This window comes from Vidua macroura, chromosome 9, assembly GCF_024509145.1.
Source record: "Vidua macroura isolate BioBank_ID:100142 chromosome 9, ASM2450914v1, whole genome shotgun sequence".
Taxonomy (NCBI): domain Eukaryota; kingdom Metazoa; phylum Chordata; class Aves; order Passeriformes; family Viduidae; genus Vidua; species Vidua macroura.
The window spans coordinates 14,968,362-14,991,108 of NC_071579.1; positions in this window are offsets into that span (position 1 = coordinate 14,968,362).

The following is a 22,747-nucleotide window of genomic DNA, read 5'->3' on the forward strand; positions in this document are numbered from 1 at the left end:
CCTGATTTAAAATGAAATATTAATTTGATCTCGTAGCAACATTAAAACTAGTCTTTGCGTGAATCTGTTGGGCAGCCTATGTGTCCAGTGTTGAAGCCCTGCACGTGTATACTGCTCCTTGCTCGGATCCTTTACCAGTTGCTAGAGGAAACCTTTCTAGCAGCTATCCATTTTTGCTCAGTTCATAAAATTTAGCAGGAGCAAAATGTAAGTTACCCACCAAGAACTGCTGCTCTTCTTTACTGTGTCCTGGAGGACACAGAGCTCTGGGAGAGGTGGCCTGGCAGCCACAGAGTGGTTCACTGTCATTTCTGCAGCCTCCCCACCTTCCAGTGCCCACTACTGTCACCTTTGGCTCCTCCAGCTTTGTTGTCTTTAAGCCTTTTATCTCAAGGTGGCAAAAGTGACTGCTAGATTCAAGGCAGATTATTCAAACCCCAGCTGAGTGCCATCAACCTCATGCCTCATAAAACCACTTTGTTTAACACAATCCAAGACTGTAGCCTTAGAAAATGAAATGTTAAGCATAGATATTTCCTATCAATAAGATCTTGCCAATGCATTCTGTAAGTATGGTTCATTATTTATCTACTGTAACATCAGGTTGGACATGTTGTTAAAATTTTATATTTTTCAACGATTCCTAGTAGAAAATATTTTTTAGATAAAATATTTATTTTATTGGCAGAGGTTTCACTTCACCAGGCAGCTCCACTTCTTTGATGAACTGTGGAAGATAGGTTTTCATTGGCAACATCTGGCAACTTGGCAGATGCTCTCGGCAGCTGGATTGGTAACTTCAGAGTTGCTTCTGGGTCTTTCATATAATTAGTCTGCTTATGGGCCATCTGGGTTGCTTTGTTTCTGCTGTTGCCATTTCCTTTCTTTTCTGAGAAACTAATCTTTCCAGTTGTTACTCCGGGAGATCAATTTTTAATAAGTCTTCTTCAGGTTAGTCTGCTGGATCTTGTGCAAACGTCCACACTTGCCTTGCCCAGGAGTAGAGATCCTGCTTTTATCCCTTCTTTCTTGGAAGTCTGAATCTGTCCATCGTGATTTTTGTGATGTGGCAGCAGATCTTCTCATTGCTATCAAGCAGTGAAGCTGGAGGTCAACTTGGCAAGTGAACACTTACCACCTGTGCACAAAGAAAGCCACTCTCCCCATTTTGAGCTTGAGCATGCTAAAGTTACCAAAAGGAAATGCCATTGTTCCTTCTCTGTAGAAGAACTGCAAGTTATTAAGCTTTCCCATGGCACACCTACCTGGATGCTGGGGCAGCGTATGGGAATTAGCTTGGCCTCAGCCCTGAGCAGAACAAAGTCCTTTCTGCTCAGCAGCTGAACACTGTAGCCCTTCAGTTTATCTATCCCTTGACAAATGCTAACAAACCTCTGAACTACTGGGGTTTCTTGTGGTGCTGCGAAAATACCGACCCACCCATGTACCCTCAGCACTGCAGTGCAATAGGTGCAGGAAGACTCCTCGTGCTCTGCAGGGAGCTCCTTTGCACCTCATGGCAGGGCTTTCTCTGCAGGGCCGCTGCAGCATCACCTTCTAGAGGTGGAGGTTACACAGAACTCATCTGTCTGCACTGCGTGGGCTTTCCACATACACTGGCAACCAGGACCCTTAAGGACAGCAGTTTAAAGCTTGTTTCTCATCTGGTTTTGAGGTACTGTGTAAGGTTCAGGAGAATCTTAATAAATTATTTTCATACAAGTTGACTAAAACAGTGGCAACCATTGATCTGCCTTGTCTTTTTGTAAGACCAAACATTTTACTTCAGCATAGTGATACAGTTAAGGTTGCTTCTCAGTGTTTCTGCCTCCAGTGGTGAGCTCTTTTTTATTGCATTTCAGCAAGAGGCAAGCAGTGTCAAATGCCTCCAGTGACAGCTCACACTCACAACTGCTGATTAGAATCACATGCCACTGACTGGAGCTAATTATCATCCTAAAGGACATTGTTCTCACCTGTTTAGTCTAGAGACTACTTATCATCACAGCTTTTACTTCTGCCTGTTGCAGACAGTTTTAGGCCTCAGCACTGAAAGCTTTATATTCGATTGTTGAGAACTTATGTTTCTCAGGAACATAACTGCCAACCTCATGCAAACCAGATGGCCTGCAGATAAAAGTTCCCCATGTTGCTTTTTCAGGTGTACAAAGCCAAATTTTTTTAAGTCTGAGTTCAACAAGGGGAGCCAGTGAATTCTGTTTCTCCTGTGAGCGTGCTTTTATTTGTCACAGGCAGAGTGCACGACGTGGTGTTTGATAAATCTCACTGTAAGAAAAGGGAGCCAAAGGAATGGAAGTGGTCCTGTGCTTGGTGAAGGGCTCCAGCCTGGTGAGAGCACTGGGGTTGGGCAGTGCCGTGACCCTCCCCAGCAGCTCCTTTCCCAGGGAGCCCTGCTTGTGCAGGGGCTGCCCCAGGCTCCTCTGAAGGGCAGTGTGGGCACTCCTCTTTCCTTGCATAGGCTTCAGTAATTATAGTCTGTTCTCCGGCTGTTGGCAAAGACCATGGGTCAACAAAAGAAAGCACTGCAGGATTCCTCATTGAAACCTTATGGAATTATTATTTTTAATCAAAATCACATGAAATGCAGGTGAAAAGAACATAAAGGCTATTTTCCATAAGGTGAAATAGCTATCAGGAAGGTGTCTGGGCTAGTGCTGGAGTGGTTGCCCCTGCAGGCACCTGCTCCCTGACTGTAGGAGCTGTCCATTGTAACACATTTGCTGCCTCACCATCACACACAGAGCAGTCTCTTAAAGCGTCCCACACTGCACTCTGTGGATCCTTCCACAGAACTGTGCATAGGTAAACCCCTTTTGTAAGTTTTATGAGGTGCCAACCTATATGCTGTTTTATGCTACTAGCCTATGTATTGGATTAGCTTGAGGACTTGATGCAAAAGCTGATGATACTGAAAATACACATCACTTCTATTGTGGCTAAGAAAATCAGCTTTAGAATTAGAGAGACCTTGTATCTGGCATTCTGTATGGCCCTTTAGCTTTTTAGCATGGCTGTTCCTTGTTGCTATAGCAACCGAATTAACCATTTCATTAATATAATGGAATAAAACACATTTATTCATTTTTGCACTCACGGGTAATCCACATTCAGCTTTCAGCATACTTGTCAAGCTGTGCCCTTTTCACCTCAGCCCCAGATATTTCTTCAGCATTGCCAAAGGGTTTCTATTTGTATTTTTCCTTGTTGGAGAAAGAGTGAGCTGTTGGTTTTGAAGAACGTTATGGTTTTTGTAATTAAATTTACCTTCATTTCATTGGTTAGCTTCTGCTTAGCATCCCTTAAGTGGAAAAGCAGACTTCACAAGCAGCATTTGGTGCAGAGAAGAGGTGTTCTTCGCATCAGAAAATAATAAATCGCTTCAAATAATGAAACCTGTGATCAGCTTGTAGGCTAAATTTGGCATGAGGTGTTCTACAGTAAATACTAATAGTACTCAACTCTGTGTGCTGCCCAAACAGTCGGGTTGCTGTTAAAAGCAGATGGAGTGCTACACTCTTTGTTTACTTTGGGTTTAATGCTTCCCAAGCCATGCCCACACACTGTAAGGGTTAATAAAATAATAGTTTAATTAAAATAATATGTCTGCCCATCAGTAGAAAGAAGGAGGTTTGCTCCCTGTGTGTGGCACAGCAAGGGCAGTGATAGCCCTGCCCACACTGCTCTTCTGAAGTGCTGCCATTCCCAGTGCCGTGCCTATGCTTACTCCACAACTCTGCAGAGGCCTGGGATGAAGTGGGGCTTGGCCTAGACCCAACACCCAGCCCTCCCCTTGGCAGCCAGGGGTTTGGCTAGCAGTAACCAAAAGAGGCCCCACAGTCAGCTGGAAAAGCTCTTTGTAACATGCTGTGCCAGGTGGCCATGGGGGCTGTGGTGACAGAGATGTAGCCAGGAACTGGAGATCCCCTCAGCTCCAACTTGCTGTCTGCCAGTGACAGGAAGGGCCCTGGCACACACCAGAGACATCCCAAACTGAGCCTGCTTTGCAGCAGTGATGGGACACTGAGTACAACAGAGGCTCATGGCCATTGTTTATCTGACTCTCCTTCCAGCAGCTACCTGTGTAAAATGACACACCAAATTTCAGCCCATGGAAATCTATGATTATTAGCAATTCCACATCTGAACTCATTACAAATGAAGTAACATGTCTGATACAAAGGGGGGGGGGGTCAGTTTTGTTTTGTTTTGTTTTTAATGTAACTCAGAAGTTAAGAAACTAATTTTAGTGGAAACAGAGCAGATGTGTAAATGATTTTGAGAAATGAGTTAATTAACTTTGAAGGTATCAATTCCTTCATTAAAAAGACAAGGCACAGAAGTAACAGCACAATAGCATATTGCCTGCTATGATATTGTTCATTCAGTGCTGAGTGAATGTATAAATCATATAGTCTACAAGGGCTAGTACAGTCGGTATCATTCATGTGTGCTGCCTTCCCTACCTGAATTAAATTTTAAGTGCTACCTCCTAGGCAATCACTGTCTAAGAAATGCCCAAAGACTCAGAAGGAGAAAGTTATGTAGCTGGCAAGGTGAAAGACCTACCCTGGACAGAAAAAGCCTAAGCACAGAGGCTCTGTGCACATTGCAGATTGTGCTGGTGCCATATTCTCCTCATTCCTTTGTTTCTCTTTGTATATGGAAAGCATCCTCTCAGCTGTGTAGAAGTAGCACAGGACAAAGTTCATTTTACATACTGTAATGCTGTGGGCTAAGAGTTTGGACTACTACATGTCATGGTGATGTTTAGCCTTTGCATCATTTGGTTTTGGGCAACTTGTCATGTGGTGTAAGTTTAGCCAGAATATCGTATCATGTAATGGCTAACAGAGCATGTGGCTTCAAAAACCTTGCATCTGACGCTTTTTACCCCACACAGACTTAATACTGGTACAAGAATTAATATACATTACTCTTTTTTTCCCCCGAAAATTATCTATCCTTTGCTAGAACTTGGCATGCATTAAAAATGACAGTCGGGTACTTTATACATTCAACAAATGGGATGGAGCGATTTGGGGGATACCTTTAGCTGCAAGTCACTGAAATTCCTCTTGTCCGACCATAAAGAAAAATGTATTTAAAAACCCTGTGTGTTTTGAACCAACCGGGAGCCTGGCCTGGCCTTCCTCTCCCTCTTCCCTTGGTGGTGCGAATACCTGTGCCCCTGCCCGTCTGGGCAAGCCTTTTGTGTCTGAGGAAGCCGGCGGGATCCAGAGGCGCAGCTCAGCCCCACCGGCCGCCGCTGGGCTCCGCAGGACTGCGAGTCCCCGTCCCCTATAAAATAAAGGTTAAAAACTTGCTTCCCTCTCTCCCGAGGGCTGTTCTGAGGTTGTTTTGCGCTTGATCAGAGAGCTGTGTCTGTGCCGGATCGGGGGTGATTTCAGCCCTAGTACAGCGGAAACTCCTGAGCCGACACCGAGCGAGCGCCCGAGGGCTGTCTGACGGTCCGCAGACAGCACGCGTGAAGAAACAAGATGTGTTGTTTCCAGCCGCACCTGCAGCGCTGCTGCGGGACCAGGGCTGCTGCGGCACGGAGCCGGGCTCTCGGGGACGGGAGAAGGGACGGGACGGGCAGGGCGGGGCAGGGCAGGGCAGGGCCATCCCGCAGCGGCACGGCCAGCCGAGTTTCGCATCTCAGTCAGAAGCAAAAGGCGGAACACGGGGCGGCCCATCGCGTCCCCACAGCCCTCTCGCAGCGCCAGCAGGAGTTCCTCCAGTCCGTAGCCCTTCTCCTGACAGCCTGGGGAGGGGGGTGGTGCGCTGCAGCCCAAACCTTGACACGCCACTTGTGTGTCACATCGCTGCCCAGTGCCACGTCCCGGGGCAGCCCGCGGCTGCCGCTCGGCGATGAGCCCCGGGCCAGGGCAGCCAACCCGCGCCCAGCCATGGGACTCGGAGGGAGAGAGATTTGTTTTTCTTGGATGCCTGGCTTCGTCCCAGTTACCCGTAATACGGATGTGAGGTCTTAAAAGTGCATCATTTAGCGGTGGTCATTTCCCCACAGCTCTCGGAACTAGGTAGCGTTTCCTTTTGTCCCACTTGAACAGCAGCACGCAGTCAGGTGCTGCGATACCAATCACAGTGTGTTCCAACTCTCCAACGGTAAACATGGGATGGGAGGCAGAGCTATTGCCAGAGAGACCCTGGGTACCAGAATAAAATCAGCATCATAAAAAGAGAACAGAAGAAAAAGTATTACTGCTACTCAAGTGTAGCTGAATTAGCCAGATAAAGCTAAAACTAGATTGGAAATATCTATATTATAGCCAAAAGAGTACAATTTGGTATTACTTAATCAGAAGTGGTATTTTGCTGCAAGAAATCTTCGGCATATAAACAGTGCTGTATAGGCACTTGTCCGCATTACTGTGTGTGTATATATATCTGCTTTATATATTGCACATTTCATATATGTCTAGACAGATGCTAATTACTGCTTACAGTTACGTTTCTCCTTCTAATCATGTAATGTGAGACACTGATAAAGGCTGGTTACCTCCAAAACTATCTCCAAAGGAACATATCTGCAGCAGACAGATCTTAAAGCCTAGCTGGGGAGAGAAATGGTGTTAGAGGTACTGATGGATGTACCCCTAAGATCCACAGCAAGAGCTGTCTGTAACTGCTGGGTTTTGGCAGCTGCATTATGGGGGCACAAGGAACGGCAGGCAGGAGTTTCCAGCAGCCCCTACCCAGGGCATGAGAACATTTACCTGCTCTTGACCACGAGACTTGTACATCTGCTCTGCTTTCAAGGAGTCTGTTCACAGGCACATAGAAAATCTGTGCTCTTCTCTGCATTCAGAGAGCCACTCTGGCATATAATTCATCTGTGCTGTGTCTTTACACACCAACACGTACCCTCACTGCCATCAGCACCAAGCCAGCCATGTATCTGGGCAAGGACAAGGGAGAGGAAGGGGACATTAAACCCAAATCACACAAGGGCCCTAATGGCACCAGAGTGGAGGTACTATGGTTATTTTTCTATTGCAATTACAATGCCTCAAAACCTGCCCCTGAGACGATGAGAATCCCTTGGGATTTCTGTTACAAGAGACCTAGGCAGGTGTGTTACCTTGCCCCTTAGCTGGTAAGCCACAGCCTATGTAGCCTGAGAGGTCCTGTCCAACAGGGCTTCATTATTTTTCAGGATTTCCATTGGTTTTATTTCAGTAAAAAATATACTGGCTTACAAGAGAATTCTTCACTATAGATTCAGAAGCACATTCCTGTAGTGCAGACATGTTTTGAGGGGGTGAATACAGGCACTGATCTGCCCTTCATTACTCTGAAGACAGTAGCTCCCTGTATCCTCACTTTTGCACATCATGGCTCAATGTCATGTCTGGAAGCTGGATGAGGAAACAAGCAGAATATTGGCTCTGTTTGGAAATGGCTCCTCATCTCTCTGCCTGTCTGCTCTGTAAGTGGAGTGTGCCAGAGCCCAAATGGGCCCTGTGGTCCAGCGTGGTGTGTATGCAAATCCTTCTCCTGGCTGGTGTGCAATAATTACCTGTGATTATTGCACAGTTCAGCTCATGAGTCAGCCTGGCATGCTCACTGCCTCTGAAATCGCTTTACCCTGCACACCTTTCCTGACCTTGCACATCCTATTTCTTTACAGACACCAGTGCCTTCTGTCAGCTTTACGCATTCATCACACCACTTACTCATTACTGCACACCCCAAATCAAAATTAAGGTCACCTAAAGCATTTTCAAAGCCCTGAGCTGTCTCAGGGCAGGATATCTCAATGAGTCCCTCTGTTCTGCTAACCCTCGGCAAGCAGCCAACACCACTGGCCCGAGCTCTGCTTCTTTCAAGCCATGTCCCCAACCCTGTCTCATAGCAGGCTCTGAGCTGCTCAGCCAGCCTTGCCATGGTGACAACAGCAAGCAAATTCTCACCACTTAAAGTTCCTATGACACATCCCAGATTTCTCTGACCCAGCTTTTGCACAGGGAAGGCCATGACATCAGCCAGCTGATCCTTTAAATGTGGCAGAAAACAAAGAAAGTCCAACAGCCCATTTGGGCTGGTTGGGTTTCTCCCTCCTTTCCTCAGTAGTTCTGTCCTGGCCTGTCCATGCACTTGAAGAGCAGCCTGGAGGCATTTAACATTGCTGGCATGGTGTGAGCAACACACCAGGTGTTACTACACTGCACCTTTGGTTTGCACAGTGAGTTACACATCATGCTTACCAACAGGAGCCCTCTCTAGATGAAGGTGGGCTGGCACTGGACATGAGCAGAGAAGCTTGGTCACTGTTGCAGGGCACCAAAGACACAACCCAGGGCTGCCTGCAGACAGCTACAAGGAGATTTGCCTGGTGACACCACTCTCAGCAGCCTCTGTAGCATCTTCCATGGTTGCTGCAAGGCATAAGGATGAACTGTGAGCCCAGCCTTTCATTCCTGTTTAGTTTCTGACATGGAATTCAGCCTGCTTTAAGGCACAAGTCACTCTTTTGTGTTCAAATTGTTAAATACGTGTGTTCCAAGGGGACTACCTCACTGCTGGGAAGGCTGTGACTTGCTTAGAGCCATAAATTAGGCACTGCCACCCAGGGTAGCCTCTTGACACCGTGCAGCTAGAGCACACCCCAGCCATGTGTGGCAGGGCAGGAGCCCCATGCCTCCTACCTCCCCCACAGCAGCAGGGTGGAGACACTGGCTGGGACAGCACAGGGAGAGGATGCTCTGGGAGAAAGGGAACGAGGCACATGCCAACCATTTAAGAATTTTCCTGTTGGTGAGCTGAAAAGATGCAGAACTTATTTCCCAGACACGAGTGCTGTGAATTTGGTAAGAGCTTGCAAGTTTTAGTGTTTACAGATGGCTTAATTTGACAGTCATAATCATTATAGGAGCTACTAACCCAATGGGACTTAAAGACTGCCAAAAGAAAAGTATGGCAATTAGAACGACGCCCCATTCCATGAGTGCTCATAACTTAGTACCATTACAAACACCATCAGGTGCCCTAATGCATAAGCATCAGGTGCTTGGTTAATTGCACTGCAGTTCAAGCAAGCACTAACACCAAGGAATAAATGGACAGTGAAAATCACACCTTCCTCTGTCCCTACCCACCCAGCTCCTTGGCCACACAGCTGTCATTATATCAGGCTCAATTACTTTTAATTCATAGGAAAAATGCAACACATTAAATCTAAGGAGTAGCCACAGAGCACACAGCCAAAGAACCTGCCATGTGAAAACATATTCACAGTGTGCATTTATAGCTTTTCATTATTCCACATGTTCAAAACCACATACCATCTGTGTCACCAAGGGCATAGTCACAGACTAAGCCTATGACTAAGGAAAGGTGTCCAAACCAACCTGCACTGCCTGGCATTCACTAGTGATGTGTGTGTGCACCCAGCTGCAGAGAATCAGCTGATGGGCAGTACCTGCTGTCCTCTAATAGCTCCTGGGGGTGTGCAAAGCCCAAGAGGCATGAGCACAAATACACATGCACACACAAACCACCCATTCCTTTTTGTTTACTGTTCTCCATCTAGTACACTGGCTGCCTGTTTTCTTCTTCCAGAGGCCCTGCACTGCTGGATATATTCTTTGGACCCATTTTGAAAGCAGCTTCAGAAATCCTGTAATGTCCACATTATAGGGATGTTGTATTTTCCTTTGACATAGCCCCATCATTATCTATTATTCCTGCTCTTAAAATCCCACCTGCAAGGTCTGCTGCAGAACCTCCTGCTGTCATGGGAAAGGCTGATTGCTAAGCCACTTAGTAATCTGCTGAAGGCTGGACAAAATATTGCTGCTGGGATGATGCTGACATGCTGGACAGGGACATTTTCAGGGGACTGTACCTTCTGGGGCAAAACCCCCCTCTGCTGAAGAAGTTTTCTCAGGTTTAGGATGGGGGGTTTTGGGCAGAAAGAAAAATATATTCTGCATTTCTCTCATAAGTGTCATGAAAATATCCATTAAGCATGGAGGTGAGTAACATTCAAGTTGAGGGCATTGGATCTTCTTGAATGAAAAGTTGGCTCCTCTCTAGGTTTGGAGTGCTGTATTTCAGTCTTTCCTGCTACCTTTCCCCCTCTGTACCAGGAAAAATTATAGCCCAGTTTAGGCTTAGTAGTCACATAAGAAGTAGGAGGTCTTACTATTGTCTCTGCACCAACTGATAGTTAATTAGTGGTAAGAGGAAGAGGTGCAATAGTCTATAATGTGTATGAAATCCAGCATTTGGGTGGGTCTCCCCAGTGAGCCACAATCAGCACTTACATTTTGAAGAGAGATTAGGTCAGGACTCCTCACTCCAGCAAAGCAGAAAAGGCTTTGTTTCTCTTGCTTTTGCTAGAAGATGTTTCCATCAGCAAGAGAGGAAAACAATTTTTAACCACCAGACTTCAACATAATAGTGGCAGTAGCAAAACAAACTCCATTATTAAACTAACTCTTGGTAAGAGCCAGATGATTTCTACAGACAATTTTACATGCAACTGCTAGATGTAATTTGAAGAGTGAGTGCCAAATTGCCATACTAATTATTTCTGGGCTGATGTTCCCTCTGTGACATAGTGGCATTTGGAGAATGGGGACTAACCAACAAGTGAAGTGCTGAAGTGGGAGATCACTAATAGTGTTTCTGAGAAAGAGAAATATAGCAAATACCAATCTCCCTCTTCATATGCTCACTCTCAATTTGCACAGAGACAATTTAATATGCTGAACTGTTCCATCTAGTTCATCTCTATTTCTGGCAGCCCTCAAAGCAAACGATGCCCACCCAGCCCTGGGCTGAGGCAGGTACAGCTGAGGGGGCCCCGTGCCCTGGGCGAGGCTGGGGCCCAGGGGGGGACCCTGGCCAGGCCTCCACTGCCCTGGAGGACACAGCTGGCTTCAACCTCTGATGTGCTGGGGGGAGGGCTGGCAATAAACTCACTTAATCTGGTCTGTGAGCAGTTTTGTGTCTGCCTCCACGCCTGCTCTCTCACTAGCAGTTTGCTCTGAGTCAGTTTTTCAAATTGGATACATTTGCACACTGCATAATGTGAGATGGGAAAGAAAAGACTGCCTGGCGTACAATGAATTTTTTTTTGCTTTCTGTTCATTTCTCTGTCGTAGTTTCCTTTTTTGTTGTTGATGCAGTACTTTATCAAGTTTAAGCAGCATAATTTTAGTCTGGCACTACAGACATTGTGTTTAGTGAAAAGCAACAGGAAAAGAAAAGAGTAGGTTGGCTTCAAAGACTTCCAGGTCATATTTTTTTTGTTAACAGATCATTTAAATGTGTTAAAAAGATTAATTACTGAAAGTAGAATAACCATTTCATATTTGATTGGAAAAAATTAGTGAATTTATTTCGATTTTGAATATCAAAAGTTGATGGGTGACAGTGAGATTTGGCCAAGGAAATAAAGGGTCCAAGGCGTAGGAATGTAAATTTTGTCTGCTAAAATGATGGTCAGTTGCCATTTGCCATTGTCTTGTGCATTATTGTAGCAGAGACCTTGGACTAAGGGAGACATCTGAGCTACTCCCAGTGGGACAGACTGGATGGATTACACTGAGCTGGCATGAAACCACCACCATATCAGTTCTGCATTGCAACAGCACTACATGGACAGATTTTAATTTAATTTACACCAAGACCACAGAGGTCTGGATGGTTTAAGTGTGTGGGATGTCAGAATTGGTGACTCAGAATACATCAGCAAATACAAGCCTGGGGCCAGCTCTGCACAGTGCATGTCCAGCTCTTGTCCAGCTCTCCCCAGTGGTACTGTGCCTTCAGTGGGAACACCCCAGGTCTACCCTGCAGAGGTTTGGGCCCTGTTTGGGTTTATGCCTTTTGGTGCTGTTCTCTATGCAATGCCCCTCTAGAGAAGCTGTATGCAACACACTGAGAAAATAATGTGGAAATGCAGGACTATTCCTCTGAAGCCAATGACTTTGCTACCAGGTTGTTTTTTTTCTATTCCCTGTATATTTTTACTTAAACTCATAACTAATTTAATCCATCCCAGACAAAATCTGTTTGTTCAAGGACAGCACAAGCACATGCTGTCAGTTGTCTCGTTCCAGCTGCATTTATTTAAGGCTGCATTAATTCTCTTCCCTGCCCCTGAAAACATCCATTCCTGTGCCTCCAGCCAATACCCCCCTGGGGGCTGCAGGCCACAGCAGGTGCCCACCATCCCGGTGTGCTGGTCACTGCCTGACCCCCTCGGGTCACAGGAGGGGCTCCACACGCCCTGCCCCACCTCCTGCTGCTCCCAGGCAAAACCCAAAGCTCCCACCACTGTCCACTCGTGTGCCCCCCTGCCCAGCACTGGGAGCATTGCTGACAAACCTCCCATTGCTGGGCACAGCACATGGCACCTCACAGATATTTCCAGCTCTAACCACGCTCAGTTTTCACTAGAGATGATCCTTTATAGCTCGTTACATCCATTTGCATCACATTCCTACAGCGAGGTGCATTACTCACAGCCACCTCTTCCCTGCAGCAGTTGTCTTTCCACTCAAAAAGGAGAAGCCACCAACTCTTGGCATGGCCCTGGCACGCTGGGACAGCCAGAACCACTTATATCCTCTCCAGAGCAGTACATTGGTGCTACAATTGCTTCAGGATTGCCTCAGACCAAGATGAACTCATCAGTGGTTTAGTCTGTCCAAGGCTAATCCCATTATAAGTAATCTTATTTACCACATGTACTGGCCATAAAACAATTTTAGCTGTTAACTCTTGCTCTCCCCACAAACCAGCCTGACAGAAACACAACCAGATGAGTGCCTATAGTCACCTAGCACATCTCCATTCCTAACTTTTATATCCCAACATCACATCTCACTGACACGTTGTCAGTATCTTCACTTCCAGTGTGGATGCCTTTTGTGATTAAGGTTAACCCTGCTAGGCTCAGCACAGCCTCATGTGAAAGACTTTTCTCCACTGACATCTTAAAAATACACCTAAAAAACACCTCCCTAATGCCTTTCCCACTCTGCTTCAGATGCAGCAGGGATGTGAGAGGGGACTGTCCCACACTGCTGCCACCAGCCCCTTCAGTGAGATTTCCAACTCCCTGCTGGTGCATCCATGGACCACATGCACACACACATCCAGTTACAGGCACTGCAAGTCTGCTGCAAGAGTGTCTGCTACAGCTCCAAGTGGGTGATACCATCAGTGCTGTGACTCTTCAGCCTCTCCCAAGCAGAGCTTGTGGCTTTGTTTTGAATTCCTTCTTAAATATGTCATCACAGAGGTTTTACCAGCCTCTCTCACTGGCCCAGTTTTGGCCAGCAGCATGTCCATCTTCAGAGCCATCAGGGATTGGCTCTGCAGGACATGGTGGAAGCTTCCAGCAACTTCTCACAGGAGCCATCTTTGTGGCCCTCCTGCTACCAAAAACCAGGCTATGCAAAACCAATACAGTTTGTTAATATCTATTTTAAAATATATATATATATTGTTTTCTTTGTGAATGTTTAAGTCATTTCCCATTCCTAAAATTACAGTAGTCAATATTGAATTGATAAGTCATTTTAAATAAGCATTCAGAAGTGAAATTTTCATTTCCATTTCTGAAATAAAAATAACCCAAACAAAACATTAATTTAGGTTTTTCTTGTCTTTATCCAACATAAATGCATCAAAAGCCTGCCATTTCTGTTAAACAATTTAGCCTCACCAAAACACCTTTTTTCTTGCCAAAACTTTTTCCTCATCCATGTCCTGACCAGCCCCACTCCCAGTTTTCCTGACAGAGGGAATAAAGAAAGTGAGCTGCCCCAAGGTTTAGGCTGCAGAGGAACAAGACATTTGGTATTGATGTTGAGTGACTTTCTAGCACACCTGCCACCAGTTTCCCTTTAGAAAAGACACCCTCTTTCCTCTTATAAGACAAACAATTAAGGGGAGACATGATTAAACAGGAAAAAGACAAAACCATCAGTTCAGGGGATGTCATCGGCAGCACTGTGTGAGTGACATCAGCCCCAGCCGTCGCTCCACCAATGCCAACACCCTCAGTGCTCAATTGCCATGGGCTTGTCCAGGTCCTCGGCCAATACCAGCAAGTATTTCATAAATATTCCACAAGGGAACCTGCTGCCTTCTGCACTGTTTCCACAGACAGCACAGTAAGTTAATTTCCACCCATAATATTTGAAAATACCTTAATTATTAACCTAGCAAGCCTGCTTGTTAATGCAGTTTTTCCTAAATTATTTCATGGTTGAGTGAGAATTCGGTCATTAAAAAGTAGTAATGAACAGAGTGAAACAAATTTGAGGCCTTTGGAAGGCTGCCTTGCAGAGCAAAGGGACGAGGGAAAGGTCCTGTCTCTTTGGGAGAAGGTCTGATCTTAAGCTCTAGATTTGGTTATTTGTAACATCACCTATGAAGAAAAGCTTCAACCCTGTCTCTCCCTACCCCAGCCTGCTCTGCTGCTGGTCCCTGCGCACTGCACAGCTCTTACATGCTCTCTGCACTGGGGATCATCACCAGATGTAGTGCCATGCAGGATATTACCCACTGCAGCACCAGGGGTTGGAAGGACACACGTAATCCAGAGCAGCGAGAAGCCAGTTGAGCAATCTGTGCCATGGGGCTAATGTCCAGAGCTGGGCAGTGGTCACCCACACAGTGCCACACACTAGTGCCACCTCACTAGATGTCTCCTCAGGACAGCCCCCCACCCTCCTCTACCCACGTTTGGATGTTTTGTCTGGGATTAGTCCCAAGGGTAGCAATCCCAATTATAGCCCATCAGCTCTCCTTTGTTTCTCTAGCTGTTTGATTAGCCAGAGACTCTTGGATCACTTGGGTCTCATCCTATCTTCCCCAAGCCCTCCCCTCCCTGATCAAAGTTACAGGGGGCATTAAAGGGCACAAAAGGAAATGTCACAGAGTGGACTGCGGTCTCTGGTCTCAGTGGGCAGTTACAGGGAGGAAGGTGGTACTCACACACACAAGTCCATCCTTCAGGCCGGCTCATTGTCGACCTGTTTGATGCAGACTTGAACGTTCCCCCAAACAGCCATAAGCAGGATATGTCCAGGGTGTAAGCAGAGCCAGGGATCACATCCACAGACCAGATCCCACCCGGCCATTGCCTGAAGCCTCTCGTTTGTTAATGCACTAACAGGGACACAATTGTATCTCGGAGTTTCTCCAGCTTTGCCAAATGCAAATACTGCAGTGCCTTCAGTCCCTGAATGACATATGAAATTAAAATCAGAGAGCAGTTGTATAAAAAAAAAAAAGAAAAAGAAAAAGAAAGCAGCCTCTATACTGAGCTACTTTTAATTTTTTCCAAAATTCTGCATATAACACAAACAAATGGCAAGGGTGATTGGGGCAGTGATTACCAGGGAAATATTTGTAAGAATAAGTGTTGGAAATTTAGCTGTAAACCCATCCTACAGAACTTGTGGATTGAAATTTAGTTAGAAATTAGTTTACTTTTTAGCTTAGTTTAGTAATTTAGTTTGAAATTTAGATTGAAATTAGTTTGACAAATGCTGTTGTTTTCAAAGAGTGGAGACATCATTCTTTATACTCTGCTTTATGCATTTATATGCATCAAACATTAACATATCTTATTTTATATATTTTTAAGATGTCATTCTAAAGGGTGATCAGAACCAGGGATGTATCTACCAGATACCTTGGGAATCAACTGTAAAGTATTGAATAAATTGACAAAAAATATTTTGGTTTGTATATAAAGGGTGAAAGAATGTGTAAGTCACAATTGTTTGCTACTATTCTAATCATCCATGCAATGGAGACAGGAGACAAGGAGACAAAGGTTCAAAAGTCCCTCAAAGTATCTGTAAACCCAGCTATAATTTGAAGTTCCAGAGGCTTCTTTGCTAGAGAAAAACATAACAAGCCCTGTGAATATATCAAAAAGTTGTTTTCTCTATTACAAATGCATTGCATCAAATTTGTCTCCATTTCTTTCCTTCATCTCCAGCAAGCAGCTCAGATTTGCATAGAATCAGTATTGGTCATTCCCCTCAAATATCAGCTAGATATAAAACACCAGTATTTTTCTTTTCCCATCTTAACTTTAACTATAATTTTACATATCTCTTGGTCTCCACTGACTGATTTGACAAAAATCTGGGTATTTAAAGGAATTATGGTGGGAACTACTATGGCTTTTCTCTGCAAGTGTTACCCCCTACATCCCTCCCCCCCCCCCCTTCACTCCCTGTTTGTTAGCTATTCCAAGGTAAGCAGAAAATAAACAGTAACAGAAGTGACTCTGGCAAGTTGCAAATGAGTTCAGTACTTAGCATTCACTGCATTGATGCCTTCCCCAGGTGGAATGGGAAATGAAGAGAGTGATGGATTTGCTTGGTGGGTAGGGCAAGGGAAAGGACAGGGCTTGCTACAGATAAATTTTTTCTTTTAGAAATTCAGAAACGTTTCTGCACACTGACCATTACAGCCCTGCCACATGATATGAAATGAAGGCTTAGAGATTACTAGGTGAATCTCATGAGGACAACTTTCAATCTTAAAAGGACTTAACACAGACAGGGAGAAATTGTCTTGTGTACACTACTACCCTGGCATCCCTCATTCATAAACAATGCTTGGGCATGTGCTGCTCTTCTGCCAAGATGCCCTCTCAGCATTGCAGATCTGAAGAAAACTGTGAGAGAAACAGCAGGAGTAAACCTGGGACTGACTGCAGAGCAGGGGGTACAAATGAGTGAAATAAAAGAGACCATGATGAGATTCAAAATGTAGGCCAAGCCTATTCAGCTCTTGCAATCAAGTGTTTACCGTCTGCTGCAGCATCATTCTGCTCCCATCCTCTTCCCCTTCATTCTGAACAATACAACACTTCAATCTTCTTTAAATTCAAGGACACGAAGTCCCCGAGTGCCCCTCTCACTAGCACTGAATAGGAAAACAAACCTGCCCGGCCTTAACAGCATCTTGGCTTACGTCAGTGATGCAGAACATATTGCTTCAAATGCATACTCTTCTAGGGGTGCCATCCATCCATGCTGACAAGAAATAGAGCGTTCCCTGCCTTTATCATGTCTGAGAGAGGGGAATGTGTGAAGCAAAGCTGAATGTGTGAAATGCAAATGCAAGCCGCTACATTCCAGTCAAACATTTCCTGCATTGTCTAGGAGCATTGCAGGGCTGTGGCTTGGGGATGCTGATCCCCCCAACAGATGGCACATCAGCCCTACCTACGTAGGAAAGACACATTTCTGAAAAGCCAAGAGGCAGGAGCAACAAGAAGCATGTGAGAGGGGCAGAGCTGTCCCTCCCATCCAGAGTCTTGCATATCCAGGCTGGGGATCACAATGGAAACTAAAGCAGCCCTATCCTAGGTGCTCTGTCAGAAACAATACCCGCTGTAAGATTAAAAAAGTAATACTAAAAGAATCTTGCAGGGTTTTAATTGGAAAAACCTTTATGTAATACATTGTTTGGTATTTATAGCAGCATGTGGACATTTGCATCCACACTTGCTTTAAGCACAAACACTTCTGCATGTATGTATAACAAAGTCCATATACAAGAACAGTTTGCCACATCTAGGCAAGATAGATACAGGTATAGTTGGTGTCACAACAATTCTATTGAGATGCCTTGTTTTGGGCCAATCTGGCTATTTCTCAGTAATAAATAAACCCTGACAGAGCCTTGTTCTTGCTTAACTACATGCATCGGGAATGGCATCACTGCATAAGATAAAAACAAACCAAAAAAATCATGACTGAACTGAACTACTGATAAAAACTTGGAGTTTATAAAAGACCTAATCTGAACTAGCTCTTCAGAGTTGAGCTTCATTAAGAAGAAATATGACTTGTCCAGTCAGTGTAAAATCCAAACTCTTGGGTTAGTTCTGTATTTGGAAGCAACCTTGAGTGAACTTCCATTCAACACAAAAGCAGCCTCCTGGTACTCACTCTCTTTAATGGATTTGTACCATTTAGGGTAGTTGTGTTTGCCATACTACGACTACATTTAGAGTAGCTGTGTTTGCCATATTGTTTTCCCCATTTTGTCACAAATAAAGATTAATATTTATATATGCGTTTTCACATGCACATGTTTTTATGAAATGTCTTTCACTACTCTGGTAAAGCAGCAGGAAGGTATTTTCCAATGGACTGAAAAGGTCTCTGGAGTTTTTTTCACTCTGCTCCTCCAAAATGTCAGAAATATCAATAAAGAGATGCTTGAAGTGAAAATGTAGTAGTGTCCTATCTTTAAGCTGGAATCATTCTGAACAGACAGAGGTCCTATTCTTTTAAATTCTTTCTCCCCTTCAATTTTAACTCCCTTGTGCAGCATCTCAGACATACAATAAGAAATAACCTATAGTTTTATTTCCCTACAAAAGCATTCAAGAAAAATGAATACTCTAGCTTCTCTGGGTCAGAACATTTCCACTGTAACACTTCAGCATAAACACAGAACAATGGCTTACATACTAATTTAGTTCCTTGTTTAAGATGTAAAAGCAAGACTTGCAGAAGCAATGCAAGCAATGCAACTTAGTGAACTTCAAACCTCCAGTGAAGCCCAGCACTGCTTGCCTTGGCCATGGCTCTTTGGTGTGCTTCTCCATGGGAAGGCCTCTCTGCCCAGGGCTGGATGCTCCCAGCTGGCTCTTCCTGCCCTGCCAGCAGCCCACTGCTGTGGCAGACCCTGCCTCTGCTCCATGGGGCTTTTTGCACCATCGGTGCCTTTCACAGCCAGCTCATGCACCCAGCTGTCTCCTGACTTTTCCTGATTGTGGGCAGCCCTTGCCCACATGGCTCTGGGCTGCCCTGCCCTCTCCAGCTGGATGTTCTGCCTGGAATGGGGTAACACAACTCCAGTGCCTGCTTCACAAAGCTGTCAGTGGTGAACTTCGAGGGAGTGTCATACTGCTTTTGGTAAAACCAGTCTGACTCATCAACTTCAAAGTCGAACATCTTGATAATGAGGTGAAGATATTGCAGATATGGTAAAGTATCCTCATCTAAAAATGCTAAGCTGGCACAGCTGGCCTGGAGATATATGACTGACAGTCAGTCACTTTATGCTATAAAAGTCCAGTCCCACTTTTATTGGCAGGCTCTTCTAACACACCCCTTTTGTTGGACTGTGTGTGGAGATTCCTCCCTTGGGTGGGTTTGCCCTTCAAGGTTAGTCCTGCAGGATGAGTGGAAGAGATCTACCCACAGTTGTTGGTGTGGGTAACATTACTCTACTTAATAATTGTGGGGTTTTGATAGCTTTAATATAATTGCTTTGATATAGCATTCTATACTCTACTATACTAGTAGATTTCGCTTCAATACTGTGTAGTAAATAATTCAGATTAAGATCTTTTTGTCTAACCATTTATCAAAATAAGTAATTCATTTTTATATATCTGGTTTACCATCCATAATGCTGTGGGACAAAGTTATAGAAGGCTTCAATGACACCTCTCTAATTCCTTAGACTGATGGCAAAGTCTGGGGCTAAGATTGGAGCCAGCCACTCCCAGGCTCCTCTGTGAGAAGGAGTTTAGAAAGCAAGGGGGTCCTTCCTGCACCTTGTGGCTCAACAGGAGGGCTTCTCTAAAGTGTATACTTTGAAGCTCACACTCCACTCTGACACCCTCTGCCACAGCAGCCAGCTCAGAGCCTGGAGCTTGGCACTCAGAAAAGATCTGTGCTGCTCCCAGACTCCCCACCACACCTTACCCAGGGATCGCATCCTCTGGTCAGACACTGCCTGAGAGAAGGAAGCCTTGTATTCCCAGTATCAAGTACACCAGCATGCCCCTCAGTGAAGCAACGACACAGGTAATCCTTCAGCTTTGTCCATTACCAGGGTGGCTGGATGGAAGGATTTCCTGGGCAGTACACAGCCTTTCCTTGAGTCTCTGCTCAGCTGTTAAACCTATGGCATGGCCATCATGCTTGCATTACCCCACACTCACTGCATCCGTGGAGCACAGCACCTTCCCAAAGCCAGTGGAGCCACAAAGGTTCTAAAATAATAAAATAAATACAAATAAAACTGTATTTTAAAAAATGCTCAGGGTCCTGGGTTGGGCTGCTCCTCAGCACTGGGCACAGCAATGCAAGAAGGATTTAAGGAGCTCTTCAGGAGTCAGCATGTGGCTGGATAGGCTGATTAGCCTTGGCAGAGATCCAGTGATGCCAGATCCAGGGTAATTTTCAATACAAATGGAAACACAATGCAGGAAGCCACGACCCATCTGTATGAAAAGTTAGGTCTGCGGAGTTTATTAGTCTGGGCTTCTGGCCACAAGAAAATACCTAATTTGCTTCTGGACTGCATCTAGCCCTGGAAACCACACAGGAGGTTTTTGCTGGGCTACGTGTAAGCAGTGAGTAGGTGTTACCTTGATTATCCTCTGTTATATATATCTTTAACAGGACAGGCTCTTTTGCACCAGTAGCTTTCATGATGCATAATTAGTGCCGATAAATAAAGGATGAGGTGGGCAAGCATTTCTTACATTTATTCTTACACAGATGAGCTGTACCTTTAACTGTAATCCTGCAAAAAGACCCGTGTCCTGTCTGACAAACAGCTGGATGCCATGGCTCCCCATGGACAGCCCATCCCAGGCTGGAGGGGAGGAGCACAGGGAGTTAAAGAACGGTGCTCCACGGGACCAGGGGCAGAGAAGGCCACACTGCTGTGGCCATGTGTGGGCTGGAGAACCCCATGCCAGGAGCAGAGGCGTTGTGCCACAGGGAGCCCACTGGCACCCACGCCAGCAACAGTCACACCAGTGCACAGGGCCCTCTTTTATACGGCCTTGAAATTAGCTGCAGAAAGGCAAAAGGGGGATTGTTCAACATCCTGCCACAATTCTGGGAAAGAGAGGTTCAGGTCTGCTCCTCCCTTCCATTAGTATGCTGGGAAGGTGCAGATAGGGTTCAGAGCAGTCTGGCCTTGAAGGGATGAGACCCAGGTTTTGCTGTCATGCGACATTAAAGCATTGGTTTCCTGTTGCAGATGAAGGTACATGTTAGAAACCACATTGCTCAGTCCTGACAGGACTGTGGCACTTTTAAACATGACCAGAAGCAAGATTTCAGATACCACGGAAGCTTCAATGTCAGAAATACAGGTGCCTATTAATTTAGGCCCATCAAGGGCTGAGCATCTGCTCAGTGTGCGTTTGGAGGAGCAGTTTGACAGGTGGAGGTGCTCAAAGTGAGACTGAGGTGTACAGGAAATCTGGCAGTACATCTGCAAACTTATCCTCGTGCAAGTCACTTACCTAAAGTTCATTTTTAAGCTCAAACCCTCCAGTAGCTCCCTGTAGTAGAATTTGAATGTCATAATTGTAATAAAAGACACACAATGCAAACTAAATAAACCAACCAAAAAAAAAAACCACAACCAAAAAACTCTGAACACATGAACTGCAAAAATGTGCATTCTGCTTTTCCTGTGTGAAATCTGGGCACTTTGTGAGTTTATATGTTCTAGCCAGCTGTGCAGCAGAAGTGCCAACAGACATACAACCCACAGCTCCACAGCCTGGGCATTCTCAACCCAGCAGGGTTGAGAAGCAGGGCAGTGGCAGCAGGGTCCATGCACTCACAGACAAGTGTGCACCACTGATAGTATTTAGAAAATGTGCTTATCATACACTCTTTCAAATAGCCCTTCCAGTTCCCGCTTTCTTCTTACCAGTGTGCTGTGCCCAGTGCAGTCTATTCCAGGACCATGGTGCTGTGTGTGGGTGGTGATGCTGCGAGGCCAGAGCTCCCTGGGAAGGCTGGATGGCAGCAGCACAGGCCACACACTCTGTTGCCCCCTCCACAGCCCTTCCCACGCAGCCTTGCCTGAATTTCCCAAGCTGTTGATCTCCATTCACAGCCCATCCATGACTTCAGGCTGATGGGGGCAGAACAGTCGCTGCTTTCCTACAGAAACGGGTGCAAGGAGACTTTCGTTCCACTGGAGAAATGTTGTCCTTTCTTCAGACTCTGCTTCTATGGGAAAGCATGCTTAAAGCTGTAAAAAGTGTTAAGCAGTATCCCAGGTTACCTTTTAACAGGAGAGCATTACCCTCCTCTTTCACCCTTCTCTTACTCTTACAGTCCTTTGGAACACCTAAAATTACCTCTGTATGTTGTGCAGCAAGACAGAAAAGCTGTGTCTCACATGGTGATGGACTGGATCACTGCACTGACTTTTATCTTCAGCAACAGGCTCCATGTATATCAGGACACAGTTTAAAAGGAATGATCCTCTTTTTAATAGATCACATACTGAGTCACAAGCTACATATTCAACAGAAAATCACGCTAATTGCTCACTTCTTCTGAGATATCCCTGAAGGATAATCGACGTCTGCAGAGCTGTTTCTTAGTTGGAAACTAAATAATTAAGCTGAAGAAATGCATTTCTCTTTCAAGTTTCTCTCTGTATTTTCTTTTATTCTTCTCTGTACCAAATATGTCAGAATGAACATAAGCTATTGACTTTAATTAAAAATTAAAATTAGCTCTAGTTTTGTTTTGTTAAATCCACAGCTGTAAAACAAAAGAGACTGTCAAGAAAGGAAGAGAAAACAGTTCAACCTTTGTGCCAGTTCCCATCCCTACACGCTTACCCAGCAAACTGTACACACACCACGCATCATCTTCTTCCCATGTAACTCAGGAGTCTTCAGCAGGATTTACTGCACTTGGAATTC